At 37.1% G+C, this 17,303-nt stretch overlaps 1 protein-coding gene across 3 annotated transcripts in view; it reads left to right on the top strand.

The window, feature by feature from the left end:
- Positions 1–17,303, top strand: part of LOC117210266 (chondroadherin-like protein) — a 169,281-nt gene that overhangs the window by 23,140 nt on the left and 128,838 nt on the right. Inside the window, exon 2 of one of the 3 annotated variants that reach the window (XM_033453099.1) lies at positions 4,768–4,900. The exons of the other annotated variants lie outside the window; for them this stretch is intronic. The gene's annotated coding sequence lies outside the window, so the exon portion shown is untranslated. The remainder of the gene's footprint in view (positions 1–4,767; positions 4,901–17,303) is intronic. 3 annotated transcript variants of the gene reach the window in all.

Genomic DNA, 17,303 nt, shown 5'->3' with positions numbered 1-17,303 from the left:
GGCCACCAAAAGGCTGAAACTGAAACGTTGATAGGACGAATGTTCGAAGCACAGGGTGCAGTGCAATCCCGCTTTAATATTTATAGCCTATAATTTCAACGCGGGAAGCAAAGAAATTGCCGAAGGCTGTGTTCAGAAACTGAACTGTTTTACATTTAATCGAATCTTTTTCTACCATTCGAAACCACCCCTATCGTCGTTTCGTCGATAACACGAGAAAGCTCTCGTTTAAGTTTACGCCATCCAAAAATTTCCTTGCTTCTCTTCGTTTCTACGGTATACTTTCGTTTACTCACCTTGAATTATCATATTCATAGGCTGTTAATGGAAAAACCTGCACATATATATCTGTAACGTTTAATATTTATATTAAAGGTATTTTCACTAAAGTTACTTTTAGAAAACGATCGATGATCTTCTTCCGCTTCTTTAATTTAAATTTGTTCAAGCAAAATCTCGCTTTCAGTTCGGGATCCACTGTTCGTATCCCAACAAAATTGTGTTCGATTAAAGCGGCATCAGATAACCGCGAGTCTACTCTATGTTTTGTTCTCTTTTTAATCGCGAACGCAACTTTAGCCTTTTACTATTATATAGCCGAATGATATATCGCGAATATACAATTTTCCAAGGTACAAAGGAGCAACATAATTCCCGATAGCCTTTCTAAGAGGCTAATTGATGTTTCGTCTCACGTGAACAAACGTGTACCTGTATCCATGGGGGGTAAAGGACCGATAAAGCAAGCGGCCGCATTGAAATTTTTCGCGCGATCGACTCGCGACATAAATATGCCCGGGCGCATTTACATTTTTATCGAATCTCGGCTCTACGTACACGTGAAATAAAGCTATCGTATAACGGGCGGGCCACGACGAAACGATAATGCCGTGGGACGTGTACAGCTGTATACGGGGTGAGGCCGGGCTTGAAATTGAGACTAAGTGGCTGTATTCCGTAAAACACGTACTCCGATATCGTCGTTACACCGTGCATACTCGTGAACGTTATCATTTTTTTTTTTTTTTTTTTTTTTTTAGAGATAACCCGTTACGCTTGTAATCGTTTAATATTTCGGTGGTTCTAGATATATAGGAGAGATATAATAACGTTTTACTCGAATATAGCGGTTAAATTAACGTAGTAGAAGTTTGGAGAAATTATGCAGAAATTTTGCTAATTAAGAAAATATTCTCATGTTCTACTTCGTTTGCCTTATGTGCTGTCGCGTTATGTAAATTTACCTTTATCCACTGTATTATTCCGCTACATTTTTTATGCATATACGTCATACGTTTGTTTGAAAGTATTTATTGGAACGAGAGAAAATAAATCTACATATGAACCGTTCAGAGGCCACATTGATCAGCTCCATAAGTTGAAAAGTGTAACTCGAAAAGTACAGAAGACTGGTGATGCCACAGGCATTGTCCATTTGTACATTTACCTTGCTCTTTACCATTGTTTATGATTTATGACAATGAATTCACAAGAATCTTTGAGAAATAAATAGTTTCTTTGAGAACTAAATATCAATCCTGCACTTATGTAATGAAATGAATAAAAAATGGAGTTGACCAGTTTAGTTCCTAAAAGGTCCATATATATGAAAAGTATGTTTGGTTCACTCACATTTTGTAGAATATAACCTCGTTGTGACTGCATCCAGTCCTGTAATAAATATCCTGTAATAAATACAAAAATAGTTTATTAAATATAAACCAAATGATGGTGACAAGAATGCAATTGTTCTGCGATCCAGCAAACAGTTGAAGAGAATTATATTTTACACAAAGCTTTTGTAGAATTACAATTGCCACAAAAGTAGGATCAAGTCTATTGTTATGGATCAGGGAGAAATCAAAATTCCCGGGGGCAGTTGTTGGATTTTCAAGCAGCAGGCAGCGTTGTATCTACACAACACTCGCGTAACAGCGCTAAAAGATTTAAAAGAGGCCATCTGCTTCTAGGACGACGAAATAATGACCCAGCAGAAATGAGGATCTTTAGGTGCAAGGCTATCCGCGACAATAACTCTATTACATTGACCAGACACATTTTCTGTGAAATTTTGTCGCCACTTAACGAACTAAGAAAGAATATTAGCCATTTTTTAATGCGAAATTTCGAAAGCGATTGATCTTTCTTAAAATTCGATAAGAAAAATTGGAAGGTTTGTAAGACGCAATTAGACGCGTATAATTTGACAACTGCATTCGAGCATTGTTTGATTTTACTCAATTAGAACGTTTTTGAACGTTCCTGTAGCATTAATAAAATTTTTAGTTGTTAACGAACTATTACATAAAACCGAGCATACGTATGAATCATGAAGAAAAATAAGCCCATCAAACGGTAATCTGAATATGATAATATTTCTCGGAGAAAATTGGTCACGGTCTCGTTTAATAGCCACATAAATTATTTCTTTTCTACCCACAAAATGGCTGCCGATAACGTCGACTTTATAAATTTTCTTTTATCTATCTTTGATCGAAACTTCAGAAGTTTTGAACGTCATTTCTTCCCGTCTGCGCGCCTGTAAACTTCCTCATATACAACGGTGTTTGTTCGACGTAAGAGTTTAAACACCTAATTTCATTATCGAACAATTTTTCACGTTGAAATATTCACGCGCATATACGGTACGTTGGGATCAAAGATAACAAATTCAATATTTCAAAATACAATGACTCGTAAAGGTATTTGAGCGGTTATCATAGAAAACGTATTACTAAAACATTTTCAAATTTTATTGGTACAGTAATGAAGTATGTCTGTCGTGATCATATCGATAAAATTTATAACCATTTCGAAAATATAATATATGTAGAAGCTACAAGATAAATGATTTCGTAATATATTTACGAAAGTACCTTCTACGAGCAACCGTATTTATCATAGCTATTAATGAAGAAAAATTGTATTTGAAATACACGCACGCATCCACATATATCTTTGTAATAAAATTATTAACTGTCATTCTGGCGAATACACGAAACCAATCAAATGTTTTATTTGTCAAAATTGTAATTCGTCAAAACATATAACCACAAACCACGGGATAACATAGAATGATTGATAAAAATCTGGTTACCTTATGCGATGGACGAGGAGTACACGATATTTGCTAACAATAATTTCATCAATCATCCGAATATGCGTAAACTATTCGTACTCGTGAACTATGCACGACGCATTTACTATACCTTACATGACTAGTTCGTTTAGCAATATATTTCCCATGATTCCCTTGGCATGTCGGTCGATATCAGCGCCACTTGTTCGCAAAAATCGATATTGGAACGCGATCAGTCATACGTCATACAGCATCGTTCTTGTTGCGCAGTTTCCATCTCGATAGATTTGTGTTTATCAGCCGCAATTTGTATCGTGTCTTGCTACCGTTCGAACGAGAGACAAACGATTTAACGAGTAAGTGATAACACGTGTATACCGCTCGAAATGCCAAACAACGACGACATCAGGAATGGAGTGGGCTGAATTCATCCTACTTTCATATATGCCACATAAGTGAGTCAAGTTTTAAAAAACAGATAAGTTTTCTAGCTTTTCATGCATATAAATTAATGTATTTATTCGAATACAATGCAATCGGCATGGAGCGATTCAGAACGCGAGCATTTATGGGAATGTTAGGTTAAAAACAAACAACCAATATGCGTCTAATGCGTAGTACAAACGACAGAGATTATGAATTCTGTTCACTTCTCAAACACTATTCGTTCTTTGAATGTAAAAACAAAACAATATGAAGAAAAGAATCATAACAAACGCTGGGTTATTCATAGAATTCTTCAGTGACAACCATCACTTGGTTTGAAATGTTTATCTCTCAAAAAATGTCTGTTATTACATGTTTTGAAACGTGCTTGAATACGTGAAACGTACAAACTTTGATTTTTTGCTAGTTGTACGACTGCGTCGTTATATTGTTTTCGTCTAAATACCTATGTATGAATGTAAATAAACACACGTCTTCTGTTCGCTGGAACATTCAGAAAATGTGAGCTATTTACAAAGAGAGATAATCCACTGGATTGCGTTCGGAGAAGGATATTTTAAAAAGGAACGGAGCGTACGAAGAATGAAACACTGAAGGAAATCACGTTGGGGGGAAAGCGAATATGAGAAAATGGTACCGAAAAGACTAATGTATTGATTCTTTTGCAATATTTTTCCCATGATTCCCTTGGCGCATCGACCGATATCAGCGCCACTTGTTCGCAAAGATTGATATTCAAACGCGTGAGTATGTGATCCGTCATACTATGGGAACGTCGTTCTCGATATATGTAAATGTGAAACAAGTGCAACATATTCTAATTCCACTGTAATTATTGTAAATATCATGGTAGGTAGCACGTAACGTAATAGAACTATTTTTATGAAGATCGAATTAAATTATAATTAATTACTTTGAAAAATTGATCACAAAGATTACATGTCGTGAATCAACGATTAATCCTAACTGTCATGGCGTCGATATGTCAGGAGTGCCATAAAATTTCAAATATTTATACGTGTATACTACAACGGGTTACTTGTTTGCTACCACTTCTTGTAAATTGCTTTTCTGACTTGAACTTTATCAAAATCGATAGTTTCATACACGAGGGTGAATATTGATAGATTAAAAGAAATATAACCTTTTTTTATATAATTTCAAAAACATCTATCTTCCAGTATACCTACGCACATGTATCATGAACGCTATTTCTTATTTATAATCTTCCATATGTTTAGGTGTTTCATTGACTCGATGAGAAGTAAACTGGTTCCGCGACAAATCGTCTAGGCAGTGCTTTCCTGGGCACATCTCATATTCTCATGCGACACATCATACGCAAAGTTACTTTACACATCACTGTCTTCATCAGTAAGTACCATCATGCATTCCATACTTTCTGTTAACAAATTATTTCCAATATTTATTGCTGTAACGGAAATGTACGAATTATAATCCTGTAGCGTGTATCGTGTAACGGAAATGCTGAAATTATCAGTTGACAAAAATTAAATGAGAAAATCGGTTTAAAATTTGCATATATTCGTTCAATTAATACGAGCGTAACATGATTTGCTTTAAATTAACGGTGTTACACTAGCGTTACCTGATCGAATTGGCAATTTATCAAACCATTGGAAAGTTACAGCGGAATATTATAGGGAATTTATAATAATGAGATAAATATTAACATTATGATGCTACATAAGTAGGAAAATATAGCTTACTTTATATTGTGTTCTTGAATATTTAACGTTTAATAACATGAACATGGAATAAGCCTGAGGAACATCAGATATGTTAAAATACACGTTTGTATAATAAAGCATGCTTCAAAAGTAAGTACATAGATACATAATATTGCAGCATAGAAAATTATAGAGTATTATACGATATTAAAATACTTTGCTCGAAGGAAACTACAGTTAATCAATTAACTAGTCAGTAATCAGCAGTATGAATTTTTGTTCCTTTTACAAACAATTTTAGTAATGTATATATGTATCAATGAAATTAGTCGTTCGCATATTAATGCTTTCATTATTATTCACATCGTTATTATTCGCACAATAATTTCGTTGAATAATCACGCCCTTGTTTCATGAGGCAGGAAACTGATTGTGCTAGATCGAACATGAAACTAGATGAAAATTTATTTCAGGTGACAATTATATATATATACATAACCAATACTTAACATTTTTCTATTGGTTGCAAAGTGGCGAATGCATTCAATGCAAATAACGGGATTTAACAATTTCATTTAAAAAATACCGATTTTGTGCTAATAATAAAAACAGCATATCTCATGATGATCATCTATAATGAAATGTCCATCACGTTTATGCAGTTTGACATTTACGATATCTATTCGATATGAAAGCTAAGAAGAATCTAAGCTCAGGAGACTAGGGATAAAATACCCCAAAACACGACCATCACAGACCATCTCGGGGTCATTATTTCTAGCTACTTGCCACGTATGATGGATAGACTATCGGTTTATCGATCGACCCATGCATTATTGTTTAATAATTCCTGGTCTTTTCCGCGGTCAAAAATAATATTTCACAGTTAAAATAGGTGACAGACATCGAAGTTCCAGATTCGTATATATTTACGTCTCGGACATTCATTTTTCATAGCTGTGCTATTACGGTTCCGAGGGAATCTCATTTTATCAAAAATTGTACGAAGCTGATGCTATTTGTTAGTTTTTCCATTACTAGAATTTACTTTTCGCGAGGACAGGATTCGAAAGTTATAAATTCGTTCACTGAGTATTTTACGCCGGCTAGAATTATTTTATTTCCCGGTTTCGTGAGCAGAGTTAATCATTAATCAGTGATGAGTGAACACGGAACCGGTGATTAGACGGTCTGAATGGACGATTACATTTGAGAACGGGACTAGGAACCGATAAAATTTCTCGTGCCTGCAACGAGCGCAATTATCTTCGGACATCCTGCAATCGAAATATCGATTTACGCTTTTAAGTAAAAGCCGTGAGTCATGCTGTTGGTGTCTTTCTCGCCGAGACTCTTGACGTCAAGCACACTCGCTCGTCGAGCGGCTATGAAACAGCAATGGATGTCTTGTGCATGTAAGTGGCCGCATCTCGCAAGATAGAAAAATGTGCAAAAAGAAAGGAGTTATAAGCCGCAGGGAACCAGGTAAAACGAAATTGCGCCGTTTTATTCTTACCACAGTTGTGGCTCTGTGTTGGGGAGTTGCAGATAAACCTCACCCACCACACGTGACGTACAAATATCGCGAAATGTCATTTTCATTTAATCCGGGCAAGCTTCCAGGAAATACATCTCCGGATTGAATAACGAAGGAACAGGTTCCTTTCAATCTCAAATTGGTTCGATCGTATTGTCGGGAAATTTTCTACACACTTGTAGATACACGTTGTATATGTATATTACGTTTTCCTTATGCAATATTATTATTATTATTTTTTTTTACAACTTTTATTCCACGATATTAATTTTATAAATCAGCTTCTTCTTTCTTTCTTCGTAACGAATCGATATACATACTTGACTCCTCAGCAACTTCCACGTTCATCACTTTTTCATTCTTGCCTATTCTTTCCTCCGACATAGTTCAGAACTGGATTAGTAAGCTTTGTGGCGTACGTTTCAACCCCTCCTCTTTCTCCTGATCATAGACATACGGTAAAATCGATATCGTGCTTTGTCTTCTTCAACCCCATTCGATGGTAACGTGTTAACATTCGGTCGGACTATACCCGAGCATTGACGTAACCGTTACGATATGTCGATATCCCGTCAGCTACTCGGCGAATCGTATTCTTATCTCCTAGTTCGATCCTATCGCCTCGAATTCCCTTCGAATCCGAAGGCCAATCCTGTCGATTACCTCTGCACGATTATTCCTCGTCGTGTTTTCCTCTAACGATCGTACTTATAGTATTCTCGGGATCGGCGTACACTACCACGAAACACAATATTTCCTGGAGACAATCGCGTGTGTACAACTACCGGTAGTTTATTCACGAGCAGCCTTCTCAACGTATATATGCAAGTAAGCAGGTATGCACGGGTTAGGAAACACCAAGAAAAGCAATACACGCGACCAGAATAACTTCGCACCTCGACCGCTGAGCCTAAAACTGGACCAACAGGGTCTAGAAAACCACTGTTACTCCAACTTTTCTATTTAGGCAAACTGATTTATGGGTCAATTATCGACCCTCCGCTGAGAACAGATAACTTAACTCTGTCTTCCTTGGAGAGTTCCTATTCCTTTCCCACAGGTTCTTTTCTCTTTTTTACGATATTAGTTTTTATATGTTTTGCAGACGAGTGCCACTCGAGTTTAATTCTCTGAGTGATCGTATCGTTAATGGATGGTATGTGTGGTTTATTGATGTTTGAGTAAGTATTTTTTGCTTCGTGACCATATACTCTCGACGATGCTTTGGTGGTATAGTGAAAAGGTTCTTGATAACACGTTACGACATAGTTATTTGATAGGTGTATTACTGACCGTTCTCGTATCTCGTTTTTCTGGTCACGAATTTCCTTAGCCAGGTGGAAAAAATATCAGAGATTCGGAGATGACAAAGAGACGGTAACGATTTTTCATGGCAAAGCCGTGTTTTACAAATCGCCGTAAGGAAACGTGTTCTGCGTTCAATTATCTTGAAATATCCAAACACGCGCCAAGGAAACGCATTTACACAGCTTTAATGCTTAATTATTTTCCATTCATCTATTTTCCTCTTCTTTCCATCCACAGTCTCGATACGGTTATTTTAACGAACGTTCGCGAGACCGACGATTCTTGTAGAAAGGTTTTAACGATTATTGTCGAGGGACAAAGGCAAGCCTGTTAAACGTCTACATTTTATTTCACCGATCTTTAATTTTTAACGTTTCCCGTTACGGATAATAGACAGATTTGCGTGATTTTTCATTAACGTTATGAAAATTTAAGATTCGTTTAAAGCGTGTCGATATTAAAAATATATTAAACTATAGGACGGATTTAAATTAAGAATTCTCGGAAACCTCAAACAGCTCTCGTAACACGTTTTCACGAAAAACCATTTTTTCTATCGTATACGCCGGGAAATGTATTCGAACGTATCGCAAAGCTGGGATTCGTTATCATTCGAATAACGATAATCAGAAGCGGGCGTCGCGAGAACGAATAGAAAGAGGGGAAAGGGAACGGAAATATTTTCCTTTTGCATGCTAAATTTTGACATAAAATGCAAATTTCTTGGATCTCTGTGCGCGCGGTAGACACTCGACGTTCGAATCACGTGTGAATATTTCCGAGGTATAAGGCTGTCTCGTCCTTCTCTCTTCCAGTGAATCTAGGCCAGGTCTAGATCGACGAATCTCACTCGTATAAATACACCTGTCCGTGTTTTCGTTATTAATACCCCGATCTCTGTACGAAATTCGGTTTTGCACGCGTCGTATGACTAATTTAAATGTTCAAGTATCCTCGTCTACGGCTCGCGGTAACATATTTAATTTCCAACGCGAGTGCATAAAGTTCTTCTCAGCGTAGTAAATGAAATAAGAAGAAAATATTTGTGTGGACGGAGATGAAAAATTGGAGAGGAAATTTCGTCTCACGTGTCGATAAAAGTTTTCAATTTAAAAGCAAGTGGCAAATGAAAGCCACGCTTTTCGAAACGAATAAAGGTCCCGCTTCGAGCTCGGTACGTTTAAACGCGTACCGATTGACTTCGTGTTTGTAATTGTAAGTGTAATTTTATCTGGCTTCCGTGTACCGGTGAGCCTTATTTTCACGCATCCGCGTCACGCTATTCTCTATTCCCATCTTGAGAATGACTATTTCCAACTACTAGCTCCATTGTATAGCCACGTTCGGTCGAACTTTCACCGTAAACTCATCTTTTTCGAAATCTAAAGTTTCGAACTTTCAATGAAACTGTTGGCGCTGACGTATCCACCAACGTGTTCTGTGTTTTAAAAGCTCAGCCTGTGAACTTGCCCGCAATTCTCTCTCCATCCTCGGATTCGTCCTACGAATTTATCCTGTAACTCGAGAAAAGTTGGTTAAAATTTCGTTTTTAGCAGAGAGGCGGATTCCAGCTCGAAGTTGATAATACCCGAGATAATACATAGCTTTCTTCGGACGAAAAGAAAGTTATAAAATCGGGAATATTTCTTCGTGCAATGCTTTTCACACGACTGTAGGTTTTAATTTTGCTCGCGTCGTCATTTATGAAACTAGCAGTCGTCTTCGAATATTTATTTCTTTATTTTAATCTTCCCTCAAACGAAATATCAATGAGAGCAAAAGTACGTAAGTAGCTTTCGTTTGAAGCGTCACGTATAGAACGCACCACGGCGATAGAATTCCATCGAACAGACTGTAAACTGCATTGGCATATGTTCCGTAAGAGAAATACGCGGTCTTTTACCCGATGCGTTTACCAACGAAACAAGATTTCTTTTTCAAGTAGATTCCTTCATCCGACTTTCATCGGCAAAACTTTCATCATCTCGTGGCGTGCATACAGTCTGCCAGTGAATCAATCGAATACGTCAGATACAAGAAAATATTACCAACTCTCCGACTGATTAAATGTTGTTCACCCAATACGAAGTATCTCGCGCGTTCAAGGTGGCATACATTGATGGAATGGTTGAAAATTGAGGCAAATGTCATAAGCCAAAATGAAATTGCTTTCTATGTTCTATATATATGTTCTATATATATATATATATATGTATGTGTTATTTGTATAGATCTGTTACATCCCCTGTGTTGTTGCAACATTGTCGAAAGACTGAAGGCGCTATAGAAAAATGCTATGGAATATGGATGAGATATATCTCGAGGCACTTTCCGATATTATCACGAATTTGAAAATACCTGAGGGAGTCGAAACATCGTGGAAATGCTGTTAAACGGTGCAACCTATTCGAGATTCGAAAATATCGTGGGACAATTTATTGTGAAAAGTATGAAAATTCTTTGAAACGTTTCATCGCATTATTGCAGTCTTAATTTATACTTCATAACAATTTGCTAGTTGCCTGAACATTATGTATCCCTAGAGACATTGTTGCAAAAATTAAACGATGCGCGTGCTTGCTTCATGCCATGCTCCCAACATTGTTTCGTCTCATAATGATGACCCAGGAGACACTGAACCACCTTCGCGACATTATAATGTAATATTGAGAAAAGTAGTCTACGTACTGTTTCGCGACATTGTTTCCTTGCTCAAACACATAAAAATCTTTAAACAGCCTAGAGATACTTTTCGCAATATGACTGTAAATATGAACAGATAGGTTAAAGGTTTTATTAAAATTAAGTATTTCAACTGAAAGCCTGTTTCTATCTCGTTGATAGAAGGAGAGATCGTAGGCCCTGGGATTTTTCTCAAAAACAAAATTTCCTGCGGCTAACGAATTAAAAAGATTTTGCTGCTGTCGTTCGGTTAAAGTTGCCTTTCCTTCGAACAGCGAATAGTCACTGGCTCGTGTTTGCATCGCAATGTAACGAAATGAATATCCGTAGGGGCGACGTTGCAAAAATTAAATAACTTTTAATGATATCTACGCGTTTTTTTCCTATTGAATTGCAAAATTACATTCGTGCCGTTACTCGGTTAGCTACTGAGCCGCTTTGAATGCATAAAAGTCCAGGAGACAGAAAGCTTAAATAGAAGAAGCCCTTCGTAATGCAATAAACGTGTTTAAAACTAATTTAAGTTACACAGAAACGAACTTCCTTTTTGCACCTTAATACTTATAAGCTCTTTGACTTGTCCCTCTTTACTGTCTCTTCTTTGTCTTTGTATAATTAATTCATCCGCTGTTTATACGCTTTAAAATCGTTACTCCCACGTGTATATGTATATATATATATACATACATACGATATACATAGAGTGGTTCATCAAAGTGTTTAAACAGTTACAAATATATCAATGAATGTACTATGTACGTTATACGGAACACATTGAAATTTCATTAACACTGCAATGACACCTGATTAGCATGATTATATTAGTTAAAATTTCAAACCAATCTGAAAATGTATATAGAAGTTGTAAGATAATAATTGAAAACGTACATTTCGCGGCTATTATCAACATATTTGAAGAGTTAATATTTGAACTATCTTTGGCGCATATGTCGAAGACCATTATTCTCACGTTGTATACTAAATAGATTCTATGTTTGCAGTAAATATCTCGTAACTTCCATATACATTGCCAGATTCCTTTCACATCTTAACGGTATAATCAGCACGGTCGTGTGTCGCTATGATGCTAATGAAATTTCAAAACATTTTCCATAACACGAGTAATATATTTGCAAATATTTTTTACGCCAAACTCTTACGAGTTCTTTTAGATTTTATTCGAAGCAAAGATTTGATTAACGCGATACAATTATTCCATCGGATGTTTGCGTTCAACGTCGACGTCGACGAGATACGATAATTTCATTAAGACGCGAATTCAGTACGGTTCGAAAGAGGAGTCTCGTTTATAAACGGAAAAGGAAGAGAGAAACGAGCGTAAGGGAACGTGCTGGGAACAAACGAGGAAATTGAAAACATTCTCGAAGACAAGTCTTTTAGAAATTCCCATTTTATTCGTCGGTGGTTCCCCCCCCCCTCCCTCCCCACCCTCTCCTACAGTCCCATCTTACCTCTTTAACTTCTCGTCTATCTATTTACCTGTATTCCTTAGTCTGAGGAAGGAAAAGATGCTCGTTCGTCGGTTTACCTGAAACTGAAACAAGCTGCGCCTGACACAGCTCCGTTTGCGCTATATAGACCATTCTTCTTTATATTTACATTACGTCTATGGTACTTCTACCTTGTTGTTTTACCTCTGTCCACTCTCCTTTATTAATCATAGCGGTACGTACGTGTAAAGTAATTTGGGAAAATACATTTTCGGACGACAAAATCTGCTAAAAATCGGCAAGAAAACTTTACGAAGATTTGCTAAATATTACTTTTGCTATTCTGCCTTCCTTCTTTTTCTTTTTGAGAATCACGAACAATGCGTTATTGGATATATTTTCCATATGAATGTTGCCATCTTTGCTACTCGAATCTTCTTTTCCTTCATCTTAAAGTCGTCTTTTTCTTAAAAAGTTACACGTTAAAGTTCTACGATTAATTGCACTAATTTATTCTTTCCCGGGAATTATTACCAAAGCGTCACGGATCACCAAAGTCCTGAGTATCGTAGTTTCAATATTCTTTTTTCTTTCGAAGTCGTTAAGAGTGAGCCACATGGAACTTTTCTCGGTATTAATTCTAATGAGAAACGACGCGGTAGTTTATCTAGTTAAGCGAGTTGAATGATTTGAAAAATATTTAGACTCAGACAGAAGATTAAGTTCGTCTCACGACACTCGGAAAGGTGCTCCCTTAAAGAATGCAAAGCTAAATCACGCAAGATTTCCCAGGAGTGTGATTTGTCTTGAGTCCGCGAGATAGTTTGCTCCACTAGTGCCACAAACCACACTTCCACGGAGTTCCTAACCATTTATTACCATGCCAGATTTTAGTTCCCAGTCAGCCAAAATATTTTCGATGATTTACCTTCGAAAAATAACTGACCCGACAGCGAAAAAAAATCACAAATATTTTCTCTTCGCCTTTCGATAGCTTATTCCTAATCTATAATTCGTCTGATCATTTTAATGAATCGATTATTATTTTAACGGGATGATTTTAATAGATTAGATAGAGCTATAGATTGGGCAATCGTTTAAAATATTCAGGAATACATTTTGGTCTCGTTTATACAACAATTCACAATTTTATTTGTGTATATGTTTATCTTACCGGCAAAGATGGACACGATACGCGGTGTAATAAATATCTGATAAGAATCGAAAGAAAAATTTGGATTTTCTATAAGACAACGTCAAACGATATTCCAAGGGATATTTAACGATATCGTCTACAAGCTATATACGTTTTCTGCTTTGTAAGCAACAAATTTAAAGATTGTTCATCTGAAGATACATTCTTCGACCGTATTTCCCCGCTTACACTTGTTTTGTAGGTGAAATTGTTTTCGGACTTAGCCTGATGTATTACCCTTTCTTGCGCGGCCGCGTCCTCCTTTTCCTTTTATTTTTCCAGCAGAATTCAGGAGATATATGGCTGTCGGAGTAAAAGCCAGATCGTACGGATGTGCGTTGCTTTTAAACGAGCCCGTGGATACTACGATACGTAGCTCGATCTTTGACTGGATCGCAAACTATCGCATTTTCGAGTATTTATTTTCCTAGCGAATTCTCGAATGGATTTTTAACCTACTTCGATGGAACGTACAAACTATGAAATAGTATAATACACAGCCGAAGATTTTGCAGCGAAATTTATTATTCGTAAGGAACTTTCGAATACTTTCTTTCGAACCATTTGCTATAGAACCATATGAAATATGGTGGACATAACAGTGATATGTGAGTTGCGGTATGGTGAAAAATGGCAGGAGGTTATTTTTCCAGCAGGCATTTTTCTCTCGAAATAAATCGAAATTTCGAAAATTCGCGGAGTACGTGTGTCGCTGTATGTTATTTACGGAAAGTGCCATTCCGTTATTTTCATCCGTCGTTGCGTCATGTAGAAATTTCACTTTTTAACTGCAGCATGTTACACGCGTTTGGCAAATTTTCGTTGGAAAATTGGAAAATGCATGTAAATGCAAATGATCGTGTCCGAATTATTACTGAATACGCGAGCAACGTCATGTATACATATACGGGAATTATTTATCGTGTTACGAGTAATATTATACAACGTTGTTTCGTATTATCGGCTACGAAATTCTACTCGAGTCGAGATCTCTCTGCCCTCGGAAAAACGGTTTCTCCGTGATTTTCGTCTCGTGTCTGAGTTCGCTTTCTATTCTCCTTTCCGTTTGGGCGATCGATCCATCTCGTCTCTCCTCGTCGCTGTTTTTCTTGTAAATATTACTTTATACACGAGAGTGCTTTCAGTTAACAGCTTTCCGTAAGGACGAGCAAAGTTTTCTTCACGGTCGAAAAACGGTGAGATCATTTTCCTCGCTAGAGTGGGCCAAACTATTTCTTACCGGTTGTTGTTTTCAATGTCGATGTCGAAATACGTTAACTGGAAATCTGGGAAAGTCCGCTCGTTCGTTTCCTTCTCACCCTCGCAAAGGATCTGTCCTTTGAGAGGTTCCGTGACACGTCCAACAACTAAGCGTGACGTTCGCGAAGCTAAAAGGATCCTGCTGCCTGGATTATGCACCCTAAAATTTCCAGCTATAACCTACATTCTCTACACGTGTCCGAACTTTCCCATTCTACAACAGTTTTTATATCACTCTGTGGGATTTAGATTTTACTCCGCTCGTTGAATCGGTCGATGTATATTTGAGGTTAATCGCTGAGTACAACGCTGGAAAAAATGCAAAAAAAAAGGCACAGAGGAACCACAATGGAAGCTTAATTGCAATGGAGCTTTTTGCCATTTTCTTTTATAAAACAACACGCCTACTATTGTTGACTAAACGCCCTATAAATTCTAAAGTCGTGAAACGTGGTTTCCTATTGCGATTTGCCTCATAGTGGCCCGTAGGAGTGTTCGAACACTCGTCATAGAAAATTTGTATGAACATATTATGTATATTATATTTGCAAAAAGAGAAATATATATATATTAACAAATTCGTTTCAAGTTTTATCGATACAATACTCGGCAAGTATCAATGAAACTACTAAATGTTTCGTAGAACACATAGCATATATTCGTAAAAGATTTCTAAAAGCATAGACTGTTTTGGTGAACCATCGCTCTCAGTTGGCACCGCATCGATTTTCAGAACGGACATAATCGTAGGGAAACGAAGGTAACGAAGGTCAGAGCGAGACGCATGCTAAAGAGGGTAACTATGCTTGAACTTTTTATAGCGTGATGTAACAAGAAGCACGGGGGTTGGAGTGGCGGTGAAATTTACCCAAAGTTATTATCCTTCTTTTCGCTCTTTCAACGGACCAGTTCTAAAAAAGTCTCATTTTGCATTCTGTTTCGTAGCCGCCGCGATTTCTCGGCAAATTTTTCTTCCTCTTCCCTCTCCCCCTCCCCACCATCGCCCCTCTTTCCACGTTTACTTTGCTCTTTTACACCCCTAAACATATTAGAGTTTCCTCGTCCTTTTATATTTTTCGTCCCTCGCGTGGTCCTATTTGTTTGTCCGAAAAGGTGCTTTTAAGTTTGGGCACAGAGTTGCAGGAAATTTGATGAAAATACCGTACGCATTCGACGAATATCTACTTTAAAATTCTATCAGTTTTTCCTATTATATTTTAAACGTTTCACGCCCGTCCTGCAATAATTACCACTCATCAATTATCCACGATTGTACTAACGTTCAATAATAAATCAAGTTGCATTAAACCGAATATACGCGCAGTAGAACCAGAGATTAAATTGTTAGCCTAGAATAGCTAAAAAGTATACGTACAGTTACCTAATTTTATTTCATCCAAGGTCATCCTTAGTTCATACAAATTTACGTCATTAAACTTTGTGTATATATATGTATGTGTGTTAATAATATCAAAAATAAAAAGAAAAGATCTATTAATCACGACGCGACTGCCTTCGATATTAAACGATCGCATTTAATGTTATCTTCGTGCAGCTGTTGAAAACGACAGAGTTAGTTTGTGCAGTGAAATGATAAAATCTACCGTGTACATTCGATAATTTTTGTTAGTTTACAAAAATTTAATGTAATTAGGGGTTATAGGCTCGAGATAAGAGATTTCATGATATATGCAGTTTCGTATTAGCGTAAGCATAGCACGCCTACGCTAACCCATTAGAAGGTTGAATCGTTAAGGTAAAACTGGCGATAACGTGACGATCCTGAAATCACACTCCTGAAATACTCTAGGCCAGCCAGTTGACCCGAGCACCAAGCGTAACACCTCTTGAAGAAATGTCACGTAATAACGAAGTCGTTGAAGCGAAACGGCTGGATCTTGTACGCGTTTCGTGACATTTTGCTGGCTGGAAATACACGGCTCCCTTTCGGCTTGCAACGTTCGAATTGGGTCATTCACTCGCATCGATCCTCAATCGTCGTCCAACAAGCTCGTCGAGGAGTCCCGTTCGACCATTTCTCACGACTTAGACACAAATTCTTCCGATTTTCTCTAACTAGACCACGAGATCTCTCTCGATAGTGCAAATAAAAGAGTAGGGATTATTTTAAAATAAATCTCTTGCGTTTTAAGGATGTAGAGATGCTGGAGTACGATAAGACTAATTTAAATATTTGATGCGGTAAGAAGATTGTAACGATAGTTAAATTATAATTTTTTTCCTTCTTTTTTTTTTTAGCTGAAAGCGAGAGATATAGCGATAACGAGAGTTTCGAAAGAATTAGAAAAAAAATTACAAATTATAAAGTTACGTACTTAAAGAAATTACGTTTGTTTAAAAATCCAACGTTTTAGTATATGACGCTTTCTCTACCGTACAAAGAATCCAGCGAAATAATAAATTAATTTCCTCGTACGTCTCGAAGATCACCTAACTTTTCTAAATGTAAAATAAACATACCTAAGTACCGTCGCAAGACTTTCGAACGGCAGTGTACATACGCTGTAGAAGAAAAACGAGAGGCATCAAGATGTTTGCCAGTAATACGGTTAATAGGACGTAGGAGCGAGCTCTTACCGGCCGATAAAAAGAACGACATTTCTTCTATTGCTCGTTAGCAGAGAGGATCGGT

Source organism: Bombus bifarius, unplaced genomic scaffold (assembly GCF_011952205.1).
Source record: "Bombus bifarius isolate JDL3187 unplaced genomic scaffold, Bbif_JDL3187 scf7180000008199, whole genome shotgun sequence".
Classification (NCBI taxonomy): domain Eukaryota; kingdom Metazoa; phylum Arthropoda; class Insecta; order Hymenoptera; family Apidae; genus Bombus; species Bombus bifarius.
The sequence above is the reverse complement of the archived record's forward strand: the minus strand, read 5'-3'. Positions and strand labels throughout refer to the sequence as shown.